The sequence below is a fragment of the Schistocerca serialis genome, chromosome 5 (genome assembly GCF_023864345.2).
Source record: "Schistocerca serialis cubense isolate TAMUIC-IGC-003099 chromosome 5, iqSchSeri2.2, whole genome shotgun sequence".
Lineage (NCBI taxonomy): Eukaryota > Metazoa > Arthropoda > Insecta > Orthoptera > Acrididae > Schistocerca > Schistocerca serialis.
This window is the reverse complement of record NC_064642.1, coordinates 277,839,403-277,855,021: the sequence shown is the minus strand read 5'-3', so window position 1 is coordinate 277,855,021 and position 15,619 is coordinate 277,839,403. Positions and strand designations below refer to the sequence as shown.

Sequence of the window (15,619 nt, the reverse complement as noted above, 5' to 3'; positions counted from 1 at the left end):
TATGGCGCCGTAAGATGGCATAGTGAAATGCTAAAACTGGTGGACTTCAAAATAAAGCAAAATAACATATTAAGTTACATTTCTGTGGGAGGATTTGATTGACATTGACAATTACTTACGCAGCAGATGTCCCCTGTCTATGATGAACCAACAGAGACTGGTCATACCTTGTTAGTTATGAATCGAAGATTAAAACGGAAGAAATTTTCAAGGGTAGGGAATTAAAGACTGTGCACGTGAATGAGGTGAAAGAACGAGACGTTTCTGAGATTCTCAAAGAAAGTGAAAGCATCTGTAGAAGATGAATGAGTATCTTTGACAGAAGGTATAGTTAAAATAGTAGAGGAACTATTACGCAAAGGGAGAACATTTACGGCACATCATGTAGGTTCGGCTTGTGTTAAGTGATACGATAACCTGCCAATTCTTCTGTTGTGATGACTGGCTGCAAATAAGCTTAAATCAGATCAAACATAAGTTACTGGGTACGCAAATAGCAAACGTTAACAGTTTATCTGCGGGTGTTTATCCGAGTTGTTATTTCCATTTTATGCACAACGTTTCGTTGGGCGACCCAATAGTCTGTTTCGGGTGCGTTCTACGGATATGTGTGCTCACGGCTGCAGAAGACGGGGCATTATTGTGCATATTATGCTGAAGAGAACTCAGCTCAACGCCCGGAGGTATACTATTAATCACGACGGAAAACACCTGAGATATTTCATTTTTGCCGCAATACAGATCTAAATGGATGGTTACCTCATCATCACTGAAACTGACTTCTGTATCCACTGATTCATTGAATTTATTACAGATCTACAAACGTGTTCATATGGGTCATGTGACATCAGCTGCCAGAATAAACGAATGATTCACGTCATTCACATTTCATGGAAACTATTTTTCATTGTACTTCGATATTTTAAGAGAAGTAGTTGCATTTTACCACAGTTTTTCACATCATTCTTCAATGGATATTTTTATTTATTACAAAGTGCCGTTCTAAAATAGTAGAAATGCGAATTTCCTCTCTGTGTCGTTATTTGGCAGTCTATCTTGTGACGGTTAAGTGGAAGATGTATGAAGAAATTATACAGGGTGTAAAAATCTGTCGAATATTCTGAGAGATTAAAGTAATCATCACAACAAGAAAAAGTGATAACATTCATTGGTTCGGATACGCATACCTTCTAACATCTGTAATTTTTGGCTATGCATATACCTGCAGCCGTGACAGACAAGGTGAATCTCGAGGAAAGAAATACTGTATGGGCAATGTCGTAGCCTCTGTAATCCTTGAACAGGTTTCACTGCTGTACATGTCGCTTTGTATCGCCGTACTCATTTGTACATTCAGTTTGGACATACGCAGTATACAGGAAGTTGTGTTGTTTGGGTTGTGTTGTAGATTCAGTCTTGTTAGTGTGTGTCATTGTGAATTACTTGCAACGCTGGATATTTATCGTAGCGTAGTGTCTTCTAACAGAAATCGGTTAATTGTTATGATGACTTTTACTAGGAAATTTGTTTTGTCCTGCAAGCGAATGGTTCAGTGCATTTTCTTTCTCTTCCATATTTTAAAATGACACGGTCCTCACACCTCACGTCCATGTGCTACACATACTGGCAGCAGCAGAATGTATGACTGACCTCTTGTCTTGGCGGTACTACACAAACAGTTGCTGTGTACATACCATTTCTAGTATGTTCATGCACTAAGTCCAGAACAAAAACGTAGCAGATTGCTGTTCTGTCAGTGGCTCTTACACAACTGAGCTGTAGATCCACTGTTATCGAATGTTTTATTTAACGATGAGACCGAGTTTACGTGAGATGGCACTGTGAACTTCAATAACCAGCATGTGCTAGCTGATGAAAATTCACACGCAGTTGCTGACAGAGGCTACTGACATCGCTTACACATCAATGTACAGGCATGTGTTTTGGTGATAATTTACTGCAGCGATACAACGAACTACAAAGATTAATTGTACTCAGTATCATCAGTTTTTCATTAATGTACTGCCTCCTTGCTGGCGGATGTGGCTCCTGCACGATGATGCGTCAGCGCATTTCCTCCGCAGTATGCGTGAACGTCTGACGCTGACACTTCTGGACTGCTTAATTGGTCTGGGAGGTCCCACTTCTTGGCCCATCCGTTCCTTAGACTTCGGTCCCATAGAGTCTTGATTATGCGGACACTTGGAGGTATTTCTCTGCGCCAGCTCACTCAATGGTGCCAAGAAATTAAGGATCTTGTCTTCAGTGCATGCCAGCAGAAAAAGCAAGTGTATTTCAAAGAGTGTGTGATTCCTTAGACCAGAGGACACATGGCCGTATTGCCGTGGATGGGCATTACGTTGAGCACTCCTTATAACAATTGTCAGTTCCCCTATGAACAAGTTCGCAGGTCGCAGTGGTATGCGTTTCCTGACCCATATGTCATTATCACTTTTCCATGTTATGTGTAGTACCACTTCTCACACTATTGTGAACAAGTTTGTGGTTGTCAGAAAGTATGTGTTTCAGAACACATGCTTATCGGACTTTGTTTTCTTGTTCTGGTGGGTACTACCACCTCTGAAAATAGTCGACAATGTTCTTTAACACATTGTATAAATTCCGAGATTCTTCTGTTATTCGGAAGTCAGTCTTGTCTTCCTATTAAAGTAACTTGTTCATTCTCAAATGATCATGTACACGTATTCACTTACTAGCAGTTGCATTAAAGTAATTGGTTTGTCTAAGTGATTGTATCGTGAGTGAAAAATTAGCCGGATGGAACAGTTAATAGTACAGGATATAAAGACAGAATTTGTCTCAGGTTGAAGTCTTAAACAGTAATGTTCTGGCTCCCTGTTCTTGCTGTTTTATTTGGAAGTTCTCAACTGTTCCATAACCGGCATCAAAATTGAGTAACTATGTGATCACACTATCAAAATTAGATGGTATGTTTACTTTAATACAATGGTAGTTGTACACTGAGGGCTAGTGCACCAAACTTCCTCGTGGTATCGTTCCTTTTCGGTGTGGTATGTCAGCAAATACTACAAATACGGTTCATACACGATAGTGCACTAGCGCATTCTCTCCGCTGACACTTCTGGATTGTTGGATTTGTCTGGGACATACCACATCTTGGACCACCTGTTCCTCAGACTTCAGTTCCCTTAATTTTTGATTATGGGGAAACTGGGAGGCTTTCCTAAAGTTCGTATTTCCGATTATTGTTTCAGAAAAACAATAGTGTGTTGAGTAACTCGCCATCTGTGTGGTCAGTTTGATTCTTGTATACGCATCGCTGGTGATAACTCTCTTTGAAACAGATTGTAATCTACACTCCTGGAAATTGAAATAAGAACACGGTGAATTCATTGTCCCAGGAAGGAGAAAATTTATTGACACATTCCTGGGGTCAGATACATCACATGATCACACTGACAGAACCACAGGCACATAGACACAGGCAACAGAGCATGCACAATGTCGGCACTAGTACAGTGTATATACACCTTTCGCAGCAATGCAGGCTGCTATTCTCCCATGGAGACGATCGTAGAGATGCTGGATGTAGTCCTGTGGAACGGCTTGCCATGTCATTTCCACCTGGCGCCTCAGTTGGACCAGCGTTCGTGCTGGACGTGCAGACCGCGTGAGACGACGCTTCATCCAGTCCCAAACATGCTCAATGGGGGACAGATCCGGAGATCTTGCTGGCCAGGGTAGTTGACTTACACCTTCTAGAGCACGTTGGGTGGCACGGGATACATGCGGACGTGCATTGTCCTGTTGGAACAGCAAGTTCCCTTGCCGGTCTAGGAATGGTAGAACGATGGGTTCGATGACGGTTTGGATGTACCGTGCACTATTCAGTGTCCCCTCGACGATCACCAGTGGTGTACGGCCAGTGTAGGAGATCGCTCCCCACACCATGATGCCGGGTGTTGGCCCTGTGTGCCTCGGTCGTATGCAGTCCTGATTGTGGCGCTCACCTGCACGGCGCCAAACACGCATACGACCATCATTGGCACCAAGGCAGAAGCGACTCTCATCGCTGAAGACGACACGTCTCCATTCGTCCCTCCATTCACGCCTGTCGCGACACCACTGGAGGCGGGCTGCACGATGTTGGGGCGTGAGCGGAAGACGGCCTAACGGTGTGCGGGACCGTAGCCCAGCTTCATGGAGACGGTTGCGAATGGTCCTCGCCGATACCCCAGGAGCAACAGTGTCCCTAATTTGCTGGGAAGTGGCGGTGCGGTCCCCTACGGCACTGCGTAGGATCCTACGGTCTTGGCGTGCATCCGTGCGTCGCTGCGGTCCGGTCCCAAGTCGACGGGCACGTGCACCTTCCGCCGACCACTGGCGACAACATTGATGTACTGTGGAGACCTCACGCCCCACGTGTTGAGCAATTCGGCGGTACGTCCACCGGGCCTCCCGCATGCCCACTATACGCCCTCGCTCAAAGTCCGTCAACTGCACATACGGTTCACGTCCACGCTGTCGCGGCATGCTACCAGTGTTAAAGACTGCGATGGAGCTCCGTATGCCACGGCAAACTGGCTGACACTGACGGCGGCGGTGCACAAATGCTGCGCAGCTAGCGCCATTCGACGGCCAACACCGCGGTTCCTGGTGTGTCCGCTGTGCCGTGCGTGTGATCATTGCTTGTACAGCCCTCTCGCAGTGTCCGGAGAAAGTATGGTGGGTCTGACACACCGGTGTCAATGTGTTCTTTTTTCCATTTCCAGTAGTGTATGTTCTATATAGTACTGTCTCTTATGGTTTATTTCCTCTGTAGGTCAGGAATGACTATCGCACCAGGATACCGGAAGTAGTGTTCAGTCCCTGTCACCAGAACAACTTTCCTGTCCATATCAGCGTTCATTACTTTAGCTTTACTACACACCGTTTTGGGTCAGATGTAGCTGCAATTTCGATAAGACTTTCACTGCCATTTTTCGCATCTTCTTCATTCTTGTAGATTATTCAACGAACGTAGGCAGTCTACAGTAATCTTATGATTTATTTTAAGCACAGCTTGTGCACCGTCAATAGCTATGTATTTACTCAGCTGTCAACATAGTTTGAGCTCCTTACGGAGCAACGAATTTGAACAAAATCAGGAACAATCCATTTCTGAGGTAGATTCCTGTCTTTATTTCAAACCTCTCTTACATGTGCCTCTGATCTTGGTCCGAGCAGTTATGTCTCCTAATATTTCCCCCATAAATTCAAACTTTACAGTGCCAGGTTCTCCTTCAAGAAGAATATTCAGTAACATCACCCTGTACAAAAACTGTGCCAGACTGTTAATTTCAGAGCAGTACTATTACCATAAGTCGTCAATTTTTTGTTGGATTGATTACAGTCTTTATCTTCTCCTACAGTTTTCAGGAGATTATTCCCTGATACCTTAACACATGTTCTATCGTCCTGTCCCTGCTTGTTGTCAATGTTTTCGACACGCTCCTTTCTTCACCCATCCTGTGAACAACCTCCACAATCCGTATCAGCCGGATTTTCAACATTTTTCTGTAGCACCAAATCACGAAAGCTTCGATTCTCTTCTTTTCAGGTTTCCACATTGTCCATGACTCACTACACAACGCAGCTCTCCAAACGTACACTCTAAGAAATTTCTTCCTCAAATTAAACCTAGGTTTCATTATCTCGACGGAAACACCCTTTCAACATTGTCAGTCTCCTTTTTTGTCCTGTTTGCTTCGTCGATCATGGGTTATTCAAAGGTAGCAGAATTCCTTAACTTCGTCTACATCTTCATCACTAATTTTTATGTTAAGTGTCTTGCTATTCTCATTTCTATTACTTCTCATTATTTTTGTGCGCGGTTTACTCGCAATCCATACTCTATGCTCACTAGGTTGTTTATTCCTTTCAACACTTACTGCAATTTTTCTTCTCGTCACTGCGGATAACAGTGTCAGCAGCGAATGTTATTATTGATATCTTTTCGAAGTGAGTTTTAATCGCTATCTTGAACCGATCTTTTATTTCCGTCGTTGCTTTTTTGATGTACAGAGCGAACAGTAGGGGCAAAAATCAGCATCCCTGTCTTACAATATTTTGAAACGGGGCGAATCGTTCTTGGTCTTCCAATCTTGTTATTCCAAGTTGGTTCTAATACTTAATGTATATTACGCTCCTTTCTCTGTTGAATACTCCTATTCTTCTAACAACTTCGAACATCTTGCACCATTTCACTATATGGAACGCTTTCTCAAGATCGACAAGTGCTATGAATTTATCCTGATTTTTGTTCTGACTTGCTTCCCTTATCAACCTCTAAGTCAGAATTACCTCTCTAGCACTATTCCCTTTCCTAAAGTCTAACTGATCGTCGTGTAACAGAGTCTCAATTTTCTTTTCCATTTTTCTGTATATTATTCTCGTCAGTAGCTTGAATGCACGAGATTTTACGCTGAGGTTTCGGAAGTTTCCGCACCTGTCTGCCCTTGCTATCTTCGGAATTTTGTGGATAACATTTTTCCGAAAGCATGATAGTATGTCATCAGGTCATAGATTCTACACGCTAGTCTGCTTAGTCGTTTGGTTCCCATTTCCCCTATTGATTTAAAAAAAGAGTTAGTGGAAATTTCTGTATTACTCTAGTCTTATTTTGTCTTAAGTCAACGAAACCTCCTTGAAATTCTGGCTGCAATATCGGATCCCCTATCTCTTCCGCATCGACTCCAGTTCCCTCTTCTATCACGTCAACAGAGAATCCCTCTCTATCATAGAGGCTTCCAGTGTACTCTTTCCACTCACCGACTCTCATCTGTAAGTTTAATAGTGGAATTCTTATTCCAATGTTAATGCTGCTTCCTTGTACTTAATTTCACGGAGTTTGTTTCCACAGCTGTGTATACTGAGTCATTCCTTCCGACTATCATTTCGTTTTTCGTTCCTTCACACTTTTTTGTGCTGCCATTTTGACTTGGATGCTCTGCACTTCCTTTTTATTTCATTTCTAAGTGAATTCTGTTGCTGTATTTCTGTCTTACCCTGTACATTGTTGTTATTCCTTCTTTTGTCTAACAGTCAAAGTATTTCATTTGTTACCAAACTATTCTTCATGTATACCCACCTTGTACCTGAGCGCCCAACATCTGTGATTGCCCTCATCTGAAACGTCCAGTCTTCATCAACTGAAATTCCTATTGTTACAATCCTCATCGTAGTATCCAAGTTCTTTGCGTGCTTAAGTTCCCAATTTTCATTAAGACTGATTCTTACAGACGATGCTCGGAAATAAAAATTGAAACAAATGAGTCCTCGGTCACTATTACTTTTAGTCTTATTGACCGGGTTTCAACACTTCTAAGAGTGCCTGCATCAGAATTAAAATAATTAAAATGGCCTATAACAATGTTTTAATTCTGATGAAGGCACTCTTAGAAGCGTTGAAACCTGGCCAATAAGACTAAAAATAATAGTGACAAAGCGCTCATTTGTTTCAATTTTAATCTAGAAGCGGTCACTGAACCAAGCAGCCATTTTTAAAACTTTGCTGATGCTGCTCAAGATTATTTCTAAATTATGATCGGATTTCAAATCTCTCTATGACCCTGATGTAACTCTTGTCTCTGAGTCATTCCCATCTATCTTCATGTACTGAATTACCCGATCAATATTCTTATAAACTTTCTCCATCTCTTCATGTTCTACTTGCGACATCGGCATGCATACCTGAACTATCGTCGTCGTCGTTGGTTTGCTGTAGAATCTGATGAGAAGAAACCTATCGCTACAAAGTTCACAGTAGTTCATTCTCTGCCCTCTCCTATTCATAACGGGTCCCATTCTCGTTATACATCTTACTGTTACTGTTGACATTACCCTACATTCACTTGATCAGCTTCTTTTCATTGCACTTCACTTACTCCCACTCTAGCTACACTTAACATTTGCATTTCCATTTTCAGATTTTCTAGCTTACCTACTATCTTCAAACTTCTGGCATTCCGTGCTCCGACTCGTAGAGTCTTCTGCTCTTGTTGGTTATTCCACCTACTTTTCATGTACTGTGGATAAACATAGTGAGATTTTAATGCAGTGTTTTGCGTTGTGTTCTACATCCTCTTGCCTTGATCGGTGCTTATTCATCCACCTTTTAGGGGCAATTGCCCAATCCAATGGCAAGAAAGTGTTCTGACCCTCTGTCTGCCCCACAGCCCACTCTGACATAGCCGTTGGCTGAACGAGTGTGACTTCTTATGCCTGAAATCTTCGGCCACCATTGATCTTTACTCAAAATTCAAGCAGTGGCCCCGTTCGAATTTCAGACCCATGACGTTCTGACTACTGGTGAAAGACGCTACCCTCACACATATTATAGATAATAATTTTTCACATAATGCAATTGTTCAAACGTTTTAATGCAATAGCGTAAAATGCGACACCTACACGAATATTTGCGAGGTTCGTCGAAGTAGGGACAGCTGCTAAACAGGCGAAGCCGAAAATTAAAAATAATCAGAAGCGTCCTAAGAAAATGACTGGAAAGTTGAAGCTAATTTTACTACTGTTTCATTAAGATAAGATTAAGAAATATGGGTGTAATTTCGTTCGGCATACCACGCCCGACAGCATGATATATGTGTCGGTCAGTGCAGCTGACATAAAAAACAATGATGATAAAACCACGAACAGGAACTTGAATTTAGAGACAGACATATGTTACAAGTGTCAATAAAAGAGGAACCTTCAGGACGGTCGGAAAAACGCAGTGAACATCCACCGTCAGCGCAGCAGGCCGCACAGTTCTGCGAACACGCTGCTGGGACAGGTTAAGCCAGAGGCGAACGCGGAGTTCTTTCCTGCTGCACCGGCTCTGACTCACGGATTTGCGCTGTCTGCCAAACTTGGCCATGAGCGATGCGTCTCCGCCACAAACGTTCGCAAGCGTGTGTTTGAAGGGGAGTGGAGTCGCTCAACTTCTGCTGCGGAAGCACTGCAAACTGCAAGCCTCTCGACCTGTCACACGATCAATCACGCGTCAAGAGCGGGCCTGTGCGAACGCAGCCACGATTTCGGCACACCGTGAAGACAACCCAACACCATCAATGACTCAAAATCCCCGAGATACTAAGAAAAAGTAATTTTTTACGTCGATAACACTTAAAATATACCAACCGTCATGTGCGTCTCCTTCATGAGGCATCACTCGCTATCGTGTGCAATCCATAAACAGTCACAAGCAACTGTAGACGTATTTTCAAATTTACTGAACATTTATGAGCTGAATTTACATCGTTGGGCAAAAATGCGCTGCGTTTGACGAATAGAAATATTAAGAAGAACAAAAAATTACTTGAATCAATGTGGTAAATTATATCGAAATTCAGGATGAACTAGAATACCCAAGAAATGTCAGAGGTTGTTTATTCACCGATAATTCACCTATATTTTCTACGAATTTCGTAAGGCGTCTACAAAAACGTACGTGAAATTTAGAAATACGTTGCGCAACTGCTCCATGGGTTTGCTACAGGGCAGTTAATATATACAGTGACATGTATATACGTTGTTCTGAATAAAACTGGAAACTGCACGAGGCGGCCCGCATCAGCAGACGATGCAGTTCGTCTCTGTGAAGTCATCTACGCAAAATGACTGCTGCGAAATAGAGATAGGCTACCAGAAAATCTATGACCCTAACAAAAATGAATTATAACAAATTTCCCATAAATAGGTGAAAGGATCGATTACTGTCCGACCACGCTACTGGCGATAAATCATTCCGAACAATAGACACCTCGAAGCACACAGCAGAAAGAATCTGGAGCAATCTAAACAGGAATGACTGCCTAACACCAATTGTAGGAAAAGCTGATGCGAAAGTGAAAACACTGATAGCCTTGTAAGGACTTGTTATTCATCCACAAAAGAAGTGGTTTACAAAAAATTCGATCGACTCTTTGCTACTTTTCGTCTAGGACCCTTCTCAGTTTGGATGGTTGGTTGGTTGATTAGTTGGTTGAGCTGGTGGAGCGTCCATCACAGGGCCGACTTGGGATGGTCAATCCACCAATGTAAGGTGGAACGCCGGATGTGTAGACTCTGGGAGCAGAAGTCCCACGTAGTAGCAGTCTCCCGGCGACATGGATCATCATACAAATAGGAAATGTTCAGCGACCATGGGCCACAGCTTCGATATGTGCATTGACGAGGGGAGTGTGACTGAACAGACGTTTTCCAAATGGTTGGTGAAGGCTGTCAGCCACAGTTCCTTGTTGCTGCTTGGAGTCCTCGGGGGAGGTAGATCCGATCGAGGCGACTAGGCGATTGGCAGAGTGGTATGTGAAGTATTTGTAGCCGCGGTGCTGCCCATGGAGAAGGCGCTAAGTTTTTGTAAACTTCAAATCCTGCACGAGTGCTCATTAGTGTGGTGATTGGCCCACTGGAACCAGGAAGCAATTAAAATCACCGCCTATGACGTAGTGTTCTGTGTTCCCATTCAGGGGTGGAACAATATCGTCGGAATAAACGGTGATTCCTTGACCACAGCGAGATGTTCCAGAGGGCGCGTATACTTTGACAATATGGACTGCCGCCACCGTAATGACAAGGCTCTGTGCGGACAGCAAATAGGTGACGTCCGATGCCTATATGCCGTCGCTCAGAGGATGTGGCGGCTCCACCGACATCATCACTAGATGAAAAGCAGTAAGCTGCGTACCCCTTAATGTCCAATTGCAGCTTCTGACTTCTTGAAGGAGGGTGATATCCAAGTGCTCTGCCCGGTGTATGCCATGGAATATGCGCGGTTTGATGGCGGTGTGGATGCCATTTACGTTGTTCGTACCCACAGGGTAGGATTGGGCCATTTTAATGCAGAATATGTAGATGCAAATGGTGGCCCCTCGGTGGTAATGGGGCCGTTTGGCTACCAATCCTTGTGGCAGACGTGTTTAACACGGCCCCTCTGTGGATGTTAGTCTCTCCACTGGATGGGCCCCCATCCCCTGTGGTGGAGGAGCGTTAAGGGCGTCTTGAGCGTTATCTGCTTCCATTTCACCAGCCCAGTCGCCAAGCCAGGAAGTTGTCAGTGACAGCATGTCATCGCAGACGATGGCCTCCAACGTCTATTCTGTTTCCTGAGCGGCGTTGGGCGTGGGGGACGTCTGAGGTGGGCGAGTCCGCCGTCCTGTCCATCATGCAGGATGCCTGCCTTGGGTCAGTATGGTACAGTCTTTCGGCAATGACGAGTCAGAGACGATGTCGGCAGCTTGCTCCCAATCTCCGCCCTGTTGGTCGTCCTCCGTCAAGAGGCGGCGTTCCTTATGGTGCTTTGGTAACCTCTCTTTCCAGATCGCAGGTCCTACCTCCCAGAAGCGTCGGGGACATTACTTTCGGCCATGTGAACGGCATCCAGAATCGACGCCCCCGGCTCAACGACGTGGTGGATTTGGCCGGCATTGTGTCCTCCAAAGGAGTATCGCTGTGTGGCACCGCCGTCACGGCATCATCGGCGGCTCAACTCGCGATCGCGTGAGGCTGTGTTATGGGCGCGACTTCTGTGCACACCGGCCGCACCGCTTCCACGTACGTTTGTGGTAACTCGGACGGCACCGCTGTCTGTACTGGTTCCGCACGTGGCACCTGGGCATGGCGGCACTGGCTGCGCTTTGATCGGGCATGGTCTTCCTGTCCACAACCGGCACACGTCCGCGGTTGCCCATCATAAATAATGATGGCTCGGCAGCTGCAGATGGACACGTACGACGGCACGTGTTTGCGGAGTTCGATCCGTACCTGTCAGACGACATTGAGAACGTGATAAGTTTCAAAGACGTTCCACTTCTCTTCCATGTAGCTGAGGACCGTGCCATACGGCCATGAGACGTTATTGACCAGCGCGGCAGGAACTTCGAAAGTCAGTTCTAATGTGCGCACAGTACGCACATTCATACCCACGTGGTGCACGGTTACAGTGCTCACCTTACCATCAGCACGACGAGAGCGGTGGCCCTTGGTGGAACGTCGCACTATGTCGGCAAACGCCTCTTCGTTCTTCATCTTGAGGTGGACTGTACTGGAAGTGACAGACAGATGAATACCTACCAGCTCATGTGGATTGAGATACATGTGGTCTCTCAAAAGCAGATCGACTTCATAAGCGTTTGTACGCGCATAGGAATCGCCGAAAGTGATTTTTATCGTCTCCAGGCGGTAAGAGAACGCCATATCTAGTGTGAGAATTCACAACAAGCAATGAAGTACCTCGCGCAGCGAGTAAACGAACACACGTGCGGAGAGCTGCCCAGTGCGCCGTGCGTCCGGAACGTGTCGCAGCTGAACGCCGAGTTTTATATTTTCAAAATGTCAAATGCTTCACGATTTTGCGTCTAATCTTGCTCAGAGGCCATACTAAACTTCTCTGTATCGTTCCAACTTTGCCCGCAGCTCGTGGTCGTGCGGTAGCGTTCTCGCTTCCCGCACCCGGGTTCCCGGGTTCGATTCCCGGCGGGGTCAGGGATTTTCTCTGCCTCGTGATGGCTGGGTGTTGTGTGATGTCCTTAGGTTAGCTAGGTTTAAGTAGTTCTAAGTTCTAGGGGACTGATGACCATAGATGTTAAGTCCCATAGTGCTCAGAGCCATTTGAACAATTTCGTTCCAACTTTACTGTATGTACTGCCCAAGCAAGTACATCACCACATCACACTGCTGTTTCTTTCCACCCTGAAAGGGGGTATACTCCACTTTTCACGTAACACTTGTAGATTCATTCTTTACTGCGACAATAGAGGGCGAATAAGATAAACTTTAGGCTCAATAACGTCTTGGAAAAATGCTCGAATATACACCAGAATAACACCTATACTGATCCAACTCGACGTTTGGAACGGTTACCGTACATTTTACAAATGCATATGTTGATAGGCCGAAGGTGTGAGATGAGAGCATACAGTGAAAAGCTTTATGCTTCCTTAGAAATCACACGAGATGGTCGTGATGTTTCCCGTAAAAATTGCATTTAAATGATTTATGGTTTCGTAGCTAGAAAATTTTCCAAAGAGCGAAACTGCTTCAGCTCTAATGCAAAACAGTGGGGCCAAGATCTGTAGTGGTCTGTATTAAGACGGTTAATCTAACTGAAACCGTCCAGTATCTTTCGGACTTCAAGTGTTTCACCTCCTCTTGTGATTATTGAACAGATTATTCGCTGTTTCTAGCTGAAATTTATTAAAGAAATCATTTAGTCTTCCTCCTTTCTCATTAACAATACCAAGCCCCTAGTCCCCAGTAGCCCTTTCTTCTGCTCATTCCCCTACAACTGCATTCCAGTCCTCCACGACTATTACATTTTCATTTCCCTTTACACACTGCATTACCCGTTCAGTGTCCACATGTACTTTCAGGTCGCGACGTCGGCGTGTACCTGACCTATTGTTGCCCGTATTGATTCACTGTTGATTCTGATGAGAACAACCATCCCACTCAACTGTCGACAGTAACACACTTTCTGCCCTGAATGAATTCTACTCCCGTTGTTCCATTTTCTGCTATGTTGCTATTACCCCATACTCATCTGACCAGGAATCCTTGTCTTCTTTCGATTTCACTTCACTGACCGCCACTGTCTCTAGATTGAGCCTTTGCATTTCCATTTTCCCATTTTCCGTTTACTCTACCACGTTCAGTCTTCTGACATACCACGCCCCGCCTCGTATAACGTTATCTATTCGTTGGTCGCTCAGTCTTTTTCTCGTTTTCACCCAGTCCTTGGCAGCTCGTTAACAGAGACTCGAATGGGGGTAATCCGAAATCATTAGCTTATGAAGAGGTCATCATGACACTTCTTCAATTACAGGCCACATGTCCTGCGGATACACATTATGTTATTTTTGATTGGGTAGTTTCAATAGCCTTCGGCATCCTCATACCGTTAATAATTGCTGGATTTTTCCGTCTTTAGGGACAGGTTCCCAGCCCAAGGCCAACAGAATGCCGTCAGTTTCTGACCGTTCCTCCGCCCTCTTTGACAAGGCCTTTGATAGACTGAGGGTGATTTCTTATGCCGGGAGTCTTCAGAAGTCAAGGCTAATTACTATTCAATAAGGTGGTGACTGCGTTCTATCCAAGGACTGAGGACGTTTCGATCAAAGACGCTAACCCTACACGACGTGTGCGACTATATTGGGTTGTAATACGTACTCAGTAGCAGATATAGAACCAGATCAAATGTATTCGTGATGAAGAGTAGAGTGAAATTTAAGAGATTATCAAGTTACTTCCCATTAGGAAAATGGGTGCACTCTGCGACTGTTACGTGATTTATAAATTATAGAGCACAGCAATCAGTCGTCCTTTTCTTTTCTTTTTTTTCAGGTGTTGTTACGCAAATCCAGATTTCGGATAGTGCCTAGCGATTATCAATGCACTATTAAAAAAAATGGCTCTGTGCTCTATGGGACTTAACATCTGAGGTCATCAGTCCCCTAGAACTACTTAAACCTAACTAACCTAACGACATCACACACATCCACGCCCGAGGCAGGATTCGAACCTGCAACCGGAGCGGTCGCGCAGTTTCCGACTGAAGCGCCTAGAACCGCTCGTCCACACAGGCCGGCGCACTATTTTTGTTTAATCTTGATGCATGTAAGTTTCCTGTTGTTCGGGCATTAGTCACAGTTCTTTGAATACTACAGTAGTATTCAAAGAACTGTGACTGATGCCCGAAAAACAGGGAACTAACATGCATCGAGATCGAAAAAATTGTAGATTGATAATGGCTAGGCACTAGCTGAAGTCTGGATTTGCGTAATAACACCTGAAGAAAAACGACGACTGATTGCTGCGCTGTATAATTTATAAATTTAAGAGATTAGTCAGGAAGAATACATACGCAGAGACGTTTGATACGGAAGTGCTACAGATCCTGCAATATTGAATAAATCAGCTGGAAGTACAGATGTAGAGAAATGGACTACTCTAAAAAGGGTGTCCACAGAACTTTGAAAGAAAACCACAGATACAAAGAATGAACTGCAAAGAATACGTAAGTAACAGAAGAAATATTTCAGTTGATCGATGGAAGAAGGAAATCCAAAAATAATCATGGAAATTAATGATTAGGGAAATATAAATATCCGAAGAATGAAAGCAATAGAAAGTGCATCGAAGATAAGACGAAATGGCTGCATGAAAAACGTGAAGAAGTCGAAAAAGAAATGATTGTCGGATGGACGACTCAGCATACAGAGAAGTGAAACAATCTTCGGTGAAATTAAAAGCAACTGTGGTAACATTAAGAGTGACTCGGGAATTGCACTCTTAAATACAGAGGAGTGAGCGGATAGGTGGAAAGAGAACACTGAAGGTTTCTAGGAGGGTTAAGATTTGATATGATAGAGGAAGAAACAGGAGCCGATATCGAAGAGATGAGAACTTAAGAGAGCTTTGGAGGCCTTAAAATCAAGTGCGGCAGAAGCGACAGATAATTTTCCATCAAATTTTTTAAATCATTGGAGGAAGTGGCAACAAATTGACAATTCGCGTAGGTGTGTATAGTGTATGAGTCTGGTAATGTACCATATGACTTTCGGAAAAATATCATCCACACAATCGGAAGACTCGATGAAATGAC

The 15,619-nt window shown here is 44.2% G+C and overlaps 1 pseudogene; it reads right to left on the bottom strand.

Moving 5' to 3' along the window:
- Positions 1–12,344: 12,344 nt before the first annotated feature.
- On the bottom strand, positions 12,345–12,445 carry LOC126482874 (U6 spliceosomal RNA; annotated as a pseudogene).
- Between the last annotated feature and the right edge of the window lie 3,174 nt (positions 12,446–15,619).